At 45.1% G+C, this 12,861-nt stretch overlaps 1 long non-coding RNA gene and 1 other non-coding gene across 2 annotated transcripts in view; both read right to left on the bottom strand.

Moving 5' to 3' along the window:
- The window catches only part of LOC126473143 (uncharacterized), a 1,059,929-nt gene that overhangs the window by 396,643 nt on the left and 650,425 nt on the right, over positions 1-12,861 (bottom strand). The gene's annotated exons all lie outside the window — the stretch shown is intronic.
- Trnat-agu (transfer RNA threonine (anticodon AGU)) lies at positions 5,498-5,572 on the bottom strand. The gene has a single exon. It is a non-coding gene; the product is annotated as a tRNA-Thr (tRNA).

The raw sequence follows: 12,861 nt of genomic DNA on the forward strand, positions 1-12,861 counted from the left end.
AGTGGCCCGCTAAATCATTCTATCTTAATCCTACAGAAAACGTTTGGAAGTAGTTGAAACAGCGAGTGGAACACGACAATCAATATCCGCTCAATTTTTGAGCTCTATAAGATTTAATCATCAATTACTTGCTTCAGCTGGATATGATATGCATCAAGAATCTTGCGGACACTCTACCTCGCCGAGCTGATGCTAGAGGTGGTGTTACCTGGTACATGCCTAATGTCATATACACTGTCCAGGCACATTAATGTCACCACCTGTAAAAAGCCTGAGTAACTTACCTTCTACAGCGCCGATCACTGCGAGAGGTGCAGGAAGAGAGCCAGTGATGTTCTGAAAGGTACCGACAAGGATGTGGAGAAATGCCGACCTCAGTTCAGTGGCCAGCTGATCCAGGTTTCTGGATTGAGGATTCGTGCTGCAGTAGCGTGTTATAAGTAGTCACACAGATTCTCGATTGGGTTTTAGTCAGAAGAGTTTGGTGGCCAGGGGAATAGACTAACCACACCCTGGTGCTCTTTGAACCGAGGGAGTCACACAAGTACACTGCGAACTGTGTGACACCGTTAATTGTCCTGCTGGTAAAATTTATCGTGCCGAGGAAAAAAAAGTGAGTGTAAGGGAAGCGGACGGGGGTGCATGGTCTACGGAATGACGATGTCAACCAGGTCATACCGCGGAAACAGTCCCCAGGCCATGACGAATCCTACTCCAGGCTGTACCCTTCTGACGATTGCTGCAGGGTGTTTCCTTCCAGATGTTTCAAGCCGTAAATGTCAACAGCCATCTGTCCGAAGGAGCATAAAACGTGATTCATCTGAAGAGACCACCTGTAACCCCTCAGTTGACGTTCAGGTGCGGTATTAGCGTGTAAATTTCAGCCTTTGCCGCCAACGAACATCAGTCCACAAGGGTCCATGGCCGATGCGCCTGCTGTGGAGACCCGCACGCGGGACATTCGCCGTACGGTCACTGAGGAACACTATTAGTAGCTCCTTGGTTCGTCTCAGTTCAAACGTTGGACGTATATTCGCTACACACATCTTACGTGCTGTTTGATTCAATGTAGCGAAATCATCCCGTATGTTTGTTACAAAATTTAAAATTAACACAGAGTTGGACGTGCACCATGTGAGTACCGTTCTTTTCACTGGATAACTCCTTGTCCAGCCGTCATTTACCCCTATGATCTATGGCACGTGATGCACCACAGCTGCCTCAGTGCCGGTATTGGGTAGAGCCATTTTCCATGAGCGGTGTACTTTACCCTGTTTACAGACTTAGCCGCTTCGGAGATGCTTCCACCCTTCTCCTTTTACCAATGATCATGTTCTTTTGGCTGCCAGATAAATTGCTCTATTTCCTTATTATGACAATGAGTGCACCGTCTTCCTCGTCCCTTTATATGCTTTTTATACGATCCACTGCTAATGCTGCCACCTTATGCCTGTGAGGGATTTTTGTACGTTGACGTCGAACATAGGCGATGTCGCATTAATGTTTTTGAAACTGTAAAATAAGTACACAATTTGTATTGTAAAATTCACTGTAATGTTAATTAAACACTATTGTATCTCTCAGGAAAAATCCGACCTGAATAGCCAGAGATACAATCTGCCTTGGCCCACAGAGGAGAGCCGAGCGGGGTAGCCGCACGGTCTAGGGCGTCTTGCCATGGTTCGCGCGGCTCTCCGCTTCGGAGGTTCGAATCCTCCCTCGGACACGGGTGTGTGTGTGTGTGTGTGTGTGTGTGTGTGTGTGTGTGTGTGTGTGTGTCGTGCTTGGCGTAAGTTAGTTTAAGTAGTGTGTAAGCATAGGGACCGATGACCTACGCTGTTTGGTCCCATAAGCCCCTACCACAAATTTCCATTTTTCCAAAAAGGACAAGTTGGCTCGCATCATTAATTAGGAATCTACTGCTGCGGTCTGGCGTGAGCGAGAAGATGATACCTGAAAGTAAGTGTCTAGAAGGACAAGCATTTGCTTGGAATTTGCGTATCAATCTAAATAAAACATTAAGTGTATATAGAGTAATGACGTGTATTAAATATGAGTTACCAATGAGATGAGGAAGCATCCTGCATCTGGAATCAGCAAGCCGAAAGGCCGTTACAGTTACAGTAACTAAATTACAGCTGTAGTAATTAAATTTACCTTGGTACCATCGTAAGGACTAACTGCCTGCAGCATACATTTCAGAGACTCAGTAACAGTTGTAACAGCGTCAGGGGTGCAGACACCATTGTATGCCAGGATGATCGATTGAGGACGGCGTTCAGGATAATGGGTGCGCATTACCAGTTTGCTGGTGACCTTTTAATGAGAAATGTTTCATTAGCAGATATCATGTTTATTCATTGAGACACTGGTATAAAGGCTGTTGGCAGTTGACTCAAAGGCGTGGCGAAGCCTGCGGTGACAGGGGGCGTTTTTGGTGGTCTTGCGCTGTAACCATTCCCCAGCGGCGCTGCGTCAGACGACGATGCGGCCCGGTCAGCTTGGTGGTGGATGTGTTTGGTCAGTGGCGAAACGTGCTGGTGGACGAAGCTCACAGTGTAGTCAGCAGCTTAGAGGCGGGGCGGCAAGGCGCCTTGAACCCACCCTCTCTTCGAAGTACGAGGTGTGGCTAGAAAAAAACCGGACTAGTACTGGTGAAACAATAAAACGAATGCAATAAGGCTGAAAGTCGCGTGGCCTGTCACGTGACTCTCGCTCCGCCTAATGCTCGAGTTTCATCTGCCTCCTGCACTCAGTCTGCCCGTGGCGTCTGTTTTAAGTAGTTGACGTTTTGTCTGTGCGTCGAAAAATGTTGAGTGTACAGAAAGAACTGCGTGTTAACATCAAATTTTGTTTCAAACTAGGAAAATCTGCAAGTGAAACGTTTGTAATGTTACAACAAGTGTACGGCGATGATTGTTTATCGCGAACACAAGTGTTTGAGTGGTTTAAACGATTTAAAGATGGCCGCGAAGACACCAGTGATGACACCCGCACTGGCAGACCATTGTCAGCAAAAACTGATGCAAACATTGAAAAAATCGGTAAACTTGTTCGACAAGATCGCCGTTTAACAGTCAGAGCAGTGTCTGAGTTAACAGGAGTTGACAAGGAAAGTGTTAGGCAGATTCTTCATGAAAGTTTCAACATGAACAAAGTGTGTTCAAAAAGGTTCCAAAGTGTCTCACAATTGAACAGAAGGAACGCCGAAGAACGATTTGTTCTGACATCCTGATCCCACCTCCTTACAAAATCGATGCATTGGAAAACTCCTGGTTCTCCACGACAAAAAAAAGCACGAATGTCAAAATCGAATTTCAAGGCAATGATGATTGTTTTTTTTTTTTTTTTTGACATCAAAGGGATTGTGCACATTGATTGGGTACCAGAGGGACAAACAGTGAATCAGCATTACTACATTAGCGTCCTGGCTACCCTACGTGAGCGAGTACGGAGAAAACGGAACGATTTGTGGAGAAAAGAGTCATGGATCCTTCACCAAGACAATGCCCCAGCTCACAGTGCGTTGTCAGTGAAGACGTTTTTGGCAAAACACAACATTCCCATCTTAGGTCATCCACCCTACTCACCTGATTTGGCCCCCTGTGACTTTTTTCTTTTCCCTAAAGTCAAGTCAGCTTTGAAAGGAACTAGATTTGAGACTGTTGAAGCAGTAAAAGAAAAAGCGACGGAAGTAATGTATGGACTTACCGAAAATGATCTGCAGCATTGCTATGAACAGTGGAAAATTCGTATGGAGCGGTGTAGAGACCGAGGAGGAGAGTACATCGAAGGAGATAACATGAAATTTTAAATAATTGTAAATAAATGTTTTTTCCAGCATCAGTCCGGTTTTTTTCTAGCCGCAGTGTCAGTGGCCTAACAGACGTGAGTCTGGTGTCTGGCACTTCAGAGGAAGAACAGAGCGTGGACGCTGGACGCGTGGCAGCTCGGGCAGTGGGTCAGGAGCAAGCAGCGCTGGCTGACTGGTGGGAGCCAGTCAGCTTCCACCCCAAGAACCCTGGCAGACACCCAGTGGTCTGTTGTGTCTCCCTGGAGGTGGCACCAGCTGTGTGGTGCTACTTCAAGCCCCAGCAGCGTCAGGTCTAGTTGCGGTCCTGTAGACCAGCAGATACTGGTGGTAGCAGTTAGACAAGGCCGATTGGTCTTCAACAGGTCGTCAGGTGGCATGGAGCACGTCATGGTGTTGGAAGCAGTCAAAGACAACTCCAATCTGGAAATTTATGGTAAGGATTATGGGACAAAACTGCTGAGGTTATCGGTCCCTAGACTTACACACTACTTAATCTAACTTAAACTAACGTACTCTAAGGACAACCCATGCCCGAGGGAGGAATCGAAGCTCCGACGAGGGGGAGCCTCGCGAACCGGGACGAGACGCCATAGACCGCACGGCAGAGACAACATAAGAAACTGTATAAAAAATTCTCGGACTTCTTGTCACGTCGCTTCATGGTAAAACTCGAGCTTTCGACGATTATTGGTTCAAATGGCTCTGAGCACTATGCGACTTAACTTCTGAGGTCATCAGTCGCCTAACCTAAGGACATCACACACATCCATGCCCGAGGCTCGACGATTATTTCCATTCGTCTTCACCATAAACAGCTAACTATCCTGCTTCTGTAGTAGTCATATACAGCACGTAGACGGCTTGTAATTGATCGGAAATTACGTAATGCTGTCGCAGATGTAGCCACAGCTCACACTGTAGCGTAAACATCGCGACGAATATCTCTGCCTGTTCTCTGCGTAGAGCGGTCGCTTCCACGCACCGCTAAGATTATTGTTCGCTGTCACGGTAGAAGTTCCGACACATTCTTATTTCTATCGCCCCGTTAGTTACAGGATCTCAGTACGTTTGAGCATGGGGAAAAACTTTCATTTCGTCAAACAATTTTTTGTATTTATTTGTAGGACTGTGTTCAGCAAATGCAGATTTCTCCAATACTCGATTTTTAACACGCCGTTGATATTCTACGCAGTAGTCGAAAACGGTACGGATGGACTGACCGATGTAATTGTATCCGCACAAGGGATGTTATCAAACCAAGGAATCCTGAAGCATCCTGCCTCGGGCATGGATGTGAGTTATGTCTTTAGGTTAGTTAGGTTTAAGTAGTTCTAAGTTCTAGGGGACTGATGACCTCAGAAGTCTCATAGTTCTCAGAGCTATTTGAACCAATCCTGAAGCCGAAACTGTCCTTAACAAGCTGTAGCAAGTCCTTTATATTCTTAGGAAGATAGGTCTTATACTTCGACTCCCCAGGACTCTCTCAATGTACTGCCGCAGAAAGGAAGCAGTTTAGAATGCCCGTTGCTCCTGACGAAAACGAAGGAGGTAATCGTCGAAAGCTCGAGGTTTTACCCTGAATTGACGCAGAAACAAATCTGAGAATTGTGTAAATTGAAGGGGGATGACTGCTATCAGCTGCAGCGGGACATTAAGAGTAATCAGCGGTGACAGGCGAAAATGTGTACCGGACCGGGATACGAACCCGGGATCTCCTGCTTACTAGGCAGGTGCGGTAACCACTGCGCCATCCGGGACACAACTGCTCGGACTATCTCGGCACTCTCGCTTCCCACGCCCGGGTTCCCGGGTTCGATTCCCGGCGGGGTCAGGGATTTTCTCTACCTCGTGATGGCTGGGTGTTGTGTGCTGTCCTTAGGTTAGTTAGGTTTAGGTAGTTCTAAGTTCTAGGGGACTTATGACCACAGCAGTTGAGTCCCATAGTGCTAAGAGCCATATCTTGGCACTCCTCACAGCCGGTCCACACTCCCACCGAGCGCCACCTACCGTAGTCCCTCTCCTTTATACACCTGTTAGCTACTCAGAAATTCCCATAGGAGGCCTGGCGTATTTGTGAATTCGCACTGAGGAAAGTGAATCCATGCCAAGCTAGGCTTATGAATTATTTGAATGCATGGTTGAAACCTGGTAGTCAAGGGAAGGCAGGATTCGGTTACGATTGTGAACGGGACCGTAATCAGTTACTATTGGTTGCTTTTTACACTTACAATTTATTTTAAACCAGTAATTCCAGATTCAACAATAAATAAAAATACCACACGTTATTAATGAAGGAATAAACAACAGTGTAAATAATAGCGTTTTCAGTGAGTTACAACTTAGCAAATCACCATTCAATACAAATACAACAGATAATGTTTTATAATCAAGCCACTGTGATCTATGCAGAAGACCTTGCAAGCGAGAAATGGCAATAAATTAAGAATTGTTTAAAATTCGCTGCAATTTACAACTGACAGGTATTGAAATATTAAAGGTAAGTTGCCGCAAACACAGCAGAAGGCATCAGACGCCAGGAATGGGGTTAAATAAGGATTTAACGATTACTACTAAAAAAACAAAAAAAAAAAACAAATTAGAATCTTAAGGCAAATGACCACAATCACGGCTGAAGGTCTTACACGCCAGGAAAGGCAATATATAAAAAATATAGAAACCTGCGGTAAAACAGCAAATACAGTACCAAAGGTTAATTAAAAACAAGCAATTGATCACCAAACGAGTGACATAAGATGATAGTAAACTTTGTAACACAACCCTTAACATCCACTGAACACTACACTGTTAGATTTATTCCATAAGGCAACCAGAACTATTAACTATACATAAATACCCTTTAATGTAGGCATTACAGGGTACTGGAATAAATAATACAATAATGAAACACAAGAACCAGTACATAAGTTCCTTAAAGGGTACTGAGGCAGATTATACCCGCAGAAGGCGTGGACTGAAGGTGCTTTACGCTGAACAACTGGCCATCAGATAAACCAAATGCAACGATGGAACAATACACCAAAGCCGGAACCGGCGGTCTGCACTACGCCCCCAGAATGCTGTGTTTAGAGGGCCCGGACCGAGAAAGGAATCACTTCCACCAGAGTAGAAGAATCACCAATCGACCTACAATCAAGAAAGCTGCCAAAACTACACGCCTTACCGGACAGCAACGGCAAGGCGAGGAAACGTACACTGCCGTTACACTCACTAACCCCCAGGGCAGGTAACTGGGGCGTTAGCGGCCACCAGGCAAGGAAAATTAGCGCTGGTTGAACTTAACAAATTGTAAAAAATTGAACGCAGTAAATAGTAATAAGAAGTCGAGGAAAGCTAATTAGATCCGCCTTCCCCAAGCACTCCACTCGCTGCTCTTCGCCTCGGCGACACTACGAGCAGTTCAAAAAAATGGTTCAAATGGCTCTGAGCACTACGGGACTTAACATCTGAGGTCATCAGTCCCTAGGCCTTAGAACTACTTAAACATAACTAACCTAAGGACATCACACACATGCATGCCCGAGGCAGGATTCGAACCTGCGACCGTAGCAGTCGCACGGTTCCAGACTAAAGCGCCTAGAACCGCTCGACCACTGTGGCCGGCACTACGGGTAGTTACACGAACGCAAGTCACTGGAGAATCACGAGATATCACAATGGTGGAGGTTTCTCTACTTGGATTGAAATGCACTATCTTAAAGGTTGCTGGATCCAGTTTACGACGAGGTCGTACACCCACGTGCCCTTCCACCCGGCAGTCCACGCGTGCCGCCAGCGGTCCCGGAGTGTTCTGGGCTGTGCGGACCTAGCTCCTCCTTAGTCCCCAACCGAACTGGGCCACTCACACGACCCGGAAAAAAACAACGACGTCGTCCCAAAGACAGGTGGCTACAGCATGTGGCCATCCTCTGCCACTAACAATCCTTAATCCTATAAATGAGATGTAAACCCTGTGTTACACAGGTTAAGGCCAAGAAAAAGAAGTAGATGTTTTAATGAAACTTTCTCATAGTTCAACTGGAAGGAACCCATACCTTTACGTGTTGCTAGGACTGTCTTTATCACCAATACACAGCGTGGCTTGGATTCTGTCTTTCTGTACTACAGTGTCTGACGGTGGCTTTCCGGACCGGCACACTTCAAATTCCCCGACAATCACTTGCTCTGCAGCATTGGCTCCTAGACGGGGCGCGGCAAGAGGACAAGATGCATATGGCGATTCGCCACTGTTTGTTTGTTTCAAGCGGTTTTAAATGTTGATCTGCGTAAGTGAAGAGATGCTTTGAAAACTCACTGGGATTGCATATTGTACGAATCAGTACCAAACTGTTGCTGTTGGGTGAGTACAGTAATTTCATTAGTTGTCGATTAACTAATCAGACCTTTGATAGTAACCTTTTGCTTCATTTACGTAGCAAAGAAGTCTGAACAGTGGTCCATGTATGAAAATTTTTCCAATGAACCACTCTCACATGCTACAGCGCTAATTTTTCCGTATCGCTGCAAAACGTCAGTAAGTTCGGCAGATGAACTGACATCACAGTACGTTACTGTAGGGGCTAGCTACCAGTCAGCTTGGTGTGTGTGTGTGTTTTGTAACAGCTCTGAGGTCATAATAGTTGGCCAGGGTCGCAACTGGATGTTTAATTAAAGGCTACCCGACTTCCGCCATCACCGGCTCCTAGTTGTCACGGGGAAATCGGGGAATGTTTTAAATACACTGGTGTGCAAAATTAATGCAACAAACTACTATCTCCTCGTCCTGTGTCCAATTCGCGATATAATCATACAAACTGCCAACAGATGTTACGATCGTGTTCTGCATGGAAGATGGCATCCCGATCAACGGACAACCACGCCATCAGTGACGTCAGGGAGCCTATCAAGTGAGGTAGTGTCTGAATGGTAGTCCCACAACCACAGTAGCTGTGTACACAGTCACAGATGGCCCAATCTGTCACAGAGGAGATGTCTACAGACTCTCTGCTGTGGAGGGGCATAGGAAGAATGGAAGCAGGAGAGTCGCAAACTGATGTGGCTCGATGGCTTAATGTGAATCGTTTTGTTGTTTCTCCGATGAGGCGACAGTTCATAGAGCCTGAAACTGTACCTCGCAGACTAGGACGGCGCCGACTACGTGACATCAGAAAGAGCTGACCGTTATTTGGATGCAAGGGCACGACGGTACAGACTTAGTACTGCATTGCAACTGGCATCTGACCTCGCAGCATCCCCTGAATGTGTTATATCGAGGCAAACGGTGTACAGAAGGTTTCAGCACAATGGTCTTTATTGTTGGATACTTGGCTGTCTGTTAACCTCTGGCGTGTCTTCAAAGAAGGGAACGTCTAGAGTGGAGCCGTCAACATGCCACCTGGACGATCGAACGGTAGGTCTTTATTTTTTTTTTTTTTTTTTTTACGAACGAGTTACATTTCTTCATGAAACTGTACGGGCGATTCAGCAAGATTTAACTGCTGTCAGGTACGGTGAGGAGATCTTGGGATCCCATGCGCGGCTGTTGCGAGGTGCTGTTGGTCCAGACTTCGTATTGATGGACAATAATGTTCGACATCAAAGTACACGGGTGGTTGATATTGTTTTGGAAGCGAAGGATACTGTATGCAGGGCGTGGCCTGCTTGCTTTCCCGATTTGAATCCCATAGAGCACGTCTGGGACGCACTACGGAGGCGGGTTGCATCAAGTCAGCATCCACCACCATGACTTGTGAGCAGCTCCGCAGGAAGAATGGGCGTCATTGGCTCAACATGAGATTCATGACATCATTCACAGCATGTCCCGTCGCTACCACCCCTGTAATTCTGTTAAAGGTGATCACAACCATACTGAGCATATTAACCAGTTGTCAGAATGTATGTGCAAATCCGTTTATAGCGTTTTGTGGCAAAATAAACGCAACTTTGCAAAATTTCCGTTGTCTAATCTCTGCAACTTTTAGGCTGAGGGCAACAGTAGATCTTGATGATGAAAATATTTTTTTCCTATTTCACTTACTAATGTCTTGTGGCAATATATTCCGGGACAACCCTTCTTTGTGGAAGAAACTACTTGTTCCACAGTGTTACACAATTTAATATCTGTTGTGCAATACATTTACACCAGTGTAAATGTTATGAAGACTCATCACACTTCGAAAATAACTGTAACTTTCACAAATGTAATATTAGAATGGAAAATAACATGCATTATCTGTCACTCAGTTTCATTGAACGGGAAAGGAGTGACACATGCAGCCATAAGTCTTTCATTCCTTACGAAGCGATGTCAAGAATCTTATAGATAACAAATTACCTTCGATCAAAAATTTAAATCATTTCTGCATGACATCACCTCCTACTCCACAGAAAAATGTCTCGATATGTACTATTCCATTGTGTATGTGTGTGTGTGCGTGTGTGTGTGTGTGTGTGTGTGTGTGTGTGTGTGTGTGTGTGTGTGTAGAGGGTGAACCATCTACAGCTTACACCGCAAATGTTGCGGAAATGGAAAGTGCTATTGATATGTGCTTTTCAGAAATGGACTATCAGGCAGGAGATAGTGTTGTTAGCCAGTCAACAGACTGTAACAATTTTTTGTGCAAACACATACTTTTTTAAATGGGACAATGCCTATTGACATTAACAAACTAAAAGTAGGGTAAATTAGAATGTCATAGGTGTTTCCTGCAGGATTCTTGTGCGAGTAGCTTACGAGAAATCGTATTTTGAAAAGTTCCCACACGCGGACATTTGTACGACACCTGTGGTAACACACACTAAAGAATAATACAGGTGGATACTAGTTATGTAGATTCTGACCAGTAACGAGGTAACCGATCATCAAACGTTGTATTGAAAATGACCACCGGCAGCGGCAATACACACTTCCAGTCCGATGTGGAACGACTGTTGCACATGTACAAGGATTTCAGTGCAGATATCAGAGCAGGCTGAAGTCGTTGCATATCATCTGGTGTAGTTGGTATGCCCACGTAGAGAGCATCTTTCAGCTTTACCCACTGAAAAAAGTCCACACGTATCAAATCTGGGAATGGCCAGAACAAAGTACAGGTCTTCTGCGTCCTATCCAACGATTTCGAAGCAGTTCATGAAGACGTGCTGTAGTACCGCGTGAACTATGGGCCGGACAGCTATAATGTTGGCACCACAGCTTCTCCTTCTCCGCGGAGAAACGTTTTCTAGCGTCTATGGAAGACTGTTAGGACGCTGCGATACTTGGGTGCATTCAGTGTTCCATCTTTGAAAAACGGGACTATGAGCAGATGGTTCAGTATCCCACACTACACGATTACTCTAAATGGACCTGACAAAGCCAAAGGGAATTTTCAACAGCTCCATAGTGCATGTTGCGACATTTTACGTGGCCGTGATTGGAAACTCTGACTTCATCACTAAACAAGATTTATGATACATGTGTAGTATCCCGTCATCATGCTTCCCTGCTGTTCTTGATGGAGAGAAATGTGATAGGAATGGAATCTACTTCGATTGAGAATGCGTAGGACACTTGCCTCACTCACACCACTTCCACGTGTGATTGCGCGGGAGGTAACGTGCGGATCAACTGCAACAGCAGCAAGAAAATTAATATTCTCCTCTTCTATGGCCACTTGTTTCCTTCTCTTTGTCTAGATGTTGCACTACCACCTTCACGTAACTAGTTGAAGAAGTTGATAATAATTGCCGAGGTGGTTGACGTCTATTGGGATATCTTGTCGCATACACCGTACAAGAGCGAGCTGCAGTTTCCCTACACTCTCCATACACATTGAGCAAAATGGCTCTGAGCACTATGGGACTTAACATCTTAGGTCATCAGTCCCCCCACATTGAGCATGTCGTCTTTTTCTGCATTGGCAAATGCCTTCGTCTACTCACGACTTCTGGTTTGACTTTGACACACTAATTGGCTAGCATGTCTCAGCGCACTCAAGGAACACACGAGCATAATGTAAGCTAACATAGCAACATCGTATCTAGCAACCACGCTTATTGAATGGCACAAACAAGCGTCTCGTAAACGACTCACACTAGAATCCTGCAACACACCCCACTGACATTCTAATTTACCCTACTCTTAGTTTGTTAATGTCGATAGGCATTGTTCCATTTCAAAAGTGAATGTTTGCTTAAAAAATACACTTTCTAAGTGTTATTACAGTCTGTCTATTGGCTAACAATACGATCTCCTGACTACCAAATCATTCTGTGATAACCGTAAATCTACATCTACAAAGATACTCTGCAAGCCACCGTACGCTGCGTGGTGGAGGGTATGACTACTAGTAATTGCATTTCCAGTTTCACTCGCAAATAAAGCGAAGAAAAATATCTATAAGCCTCCTTACGACCCTTAATTTCTCGTATCTTATTTCTTCATGGTCCTCACGCGTAATTTATGTAGGCAGCAGGAGAATCGTGTGGCAGTCAGCTTCAAATGTGGGTTCTCTCAATTTTATCAATAGTTTCTTTAGAAAAGAACGTCACCTTCCCTCCAGGGATTCGCATCCGAGGTTCCGAAGCATCTCCGTAACACGTACGTGTTGTTCAAACAAATCTAGCAGTCCGCCTCTGAACTGCTTCGATGTCTCTCTTATTAGACCTGATATGAATCCCAAACACTCGAACGGTACTCAAAAATAGGTCACAGCAGCATCCTGCATGCGGTCTCCTTTACACACCACACCTTTCTAAAATTCTCCCAATTGACCGAAGTCCACCATTCGCCATCCCTACCACACTTCTCAAATGCCTGTTCCGTTTCATATCGCTTTACATCGTTTCGTCCAGATATTTAAACGAGTTGACTGTATCAAGAGGGACACTAGTAATACTGTATCCGAACATTACAGGTTTGTTCTTCCTACTCATCCGTATGAACCTACATTTTTCCACACTTAGAGCTAGTGCCATCCGTCACACCAACTAGATATTGGTGCCATCCGTCACACCAACTAGATATTGCTGCCATTCGTCACAAGAATTACATATTTTGTCAAAGTGGTCTT

This window comes from Schistocerca serialis, chromosome 4 (genome assembly GCF_023864345.2).
Source record: "Schistocerca serialis cubense isolate TAMUIC-IGC-003099 chromosome 4, iqSchSeri2.2, whole genome shotgun sequence".
NCBI lineage: Eukaryota > Metazoa > Arthropoda > Insecta > Orthoptera > Acrididae > Schistocerca > Schistocerca serialis.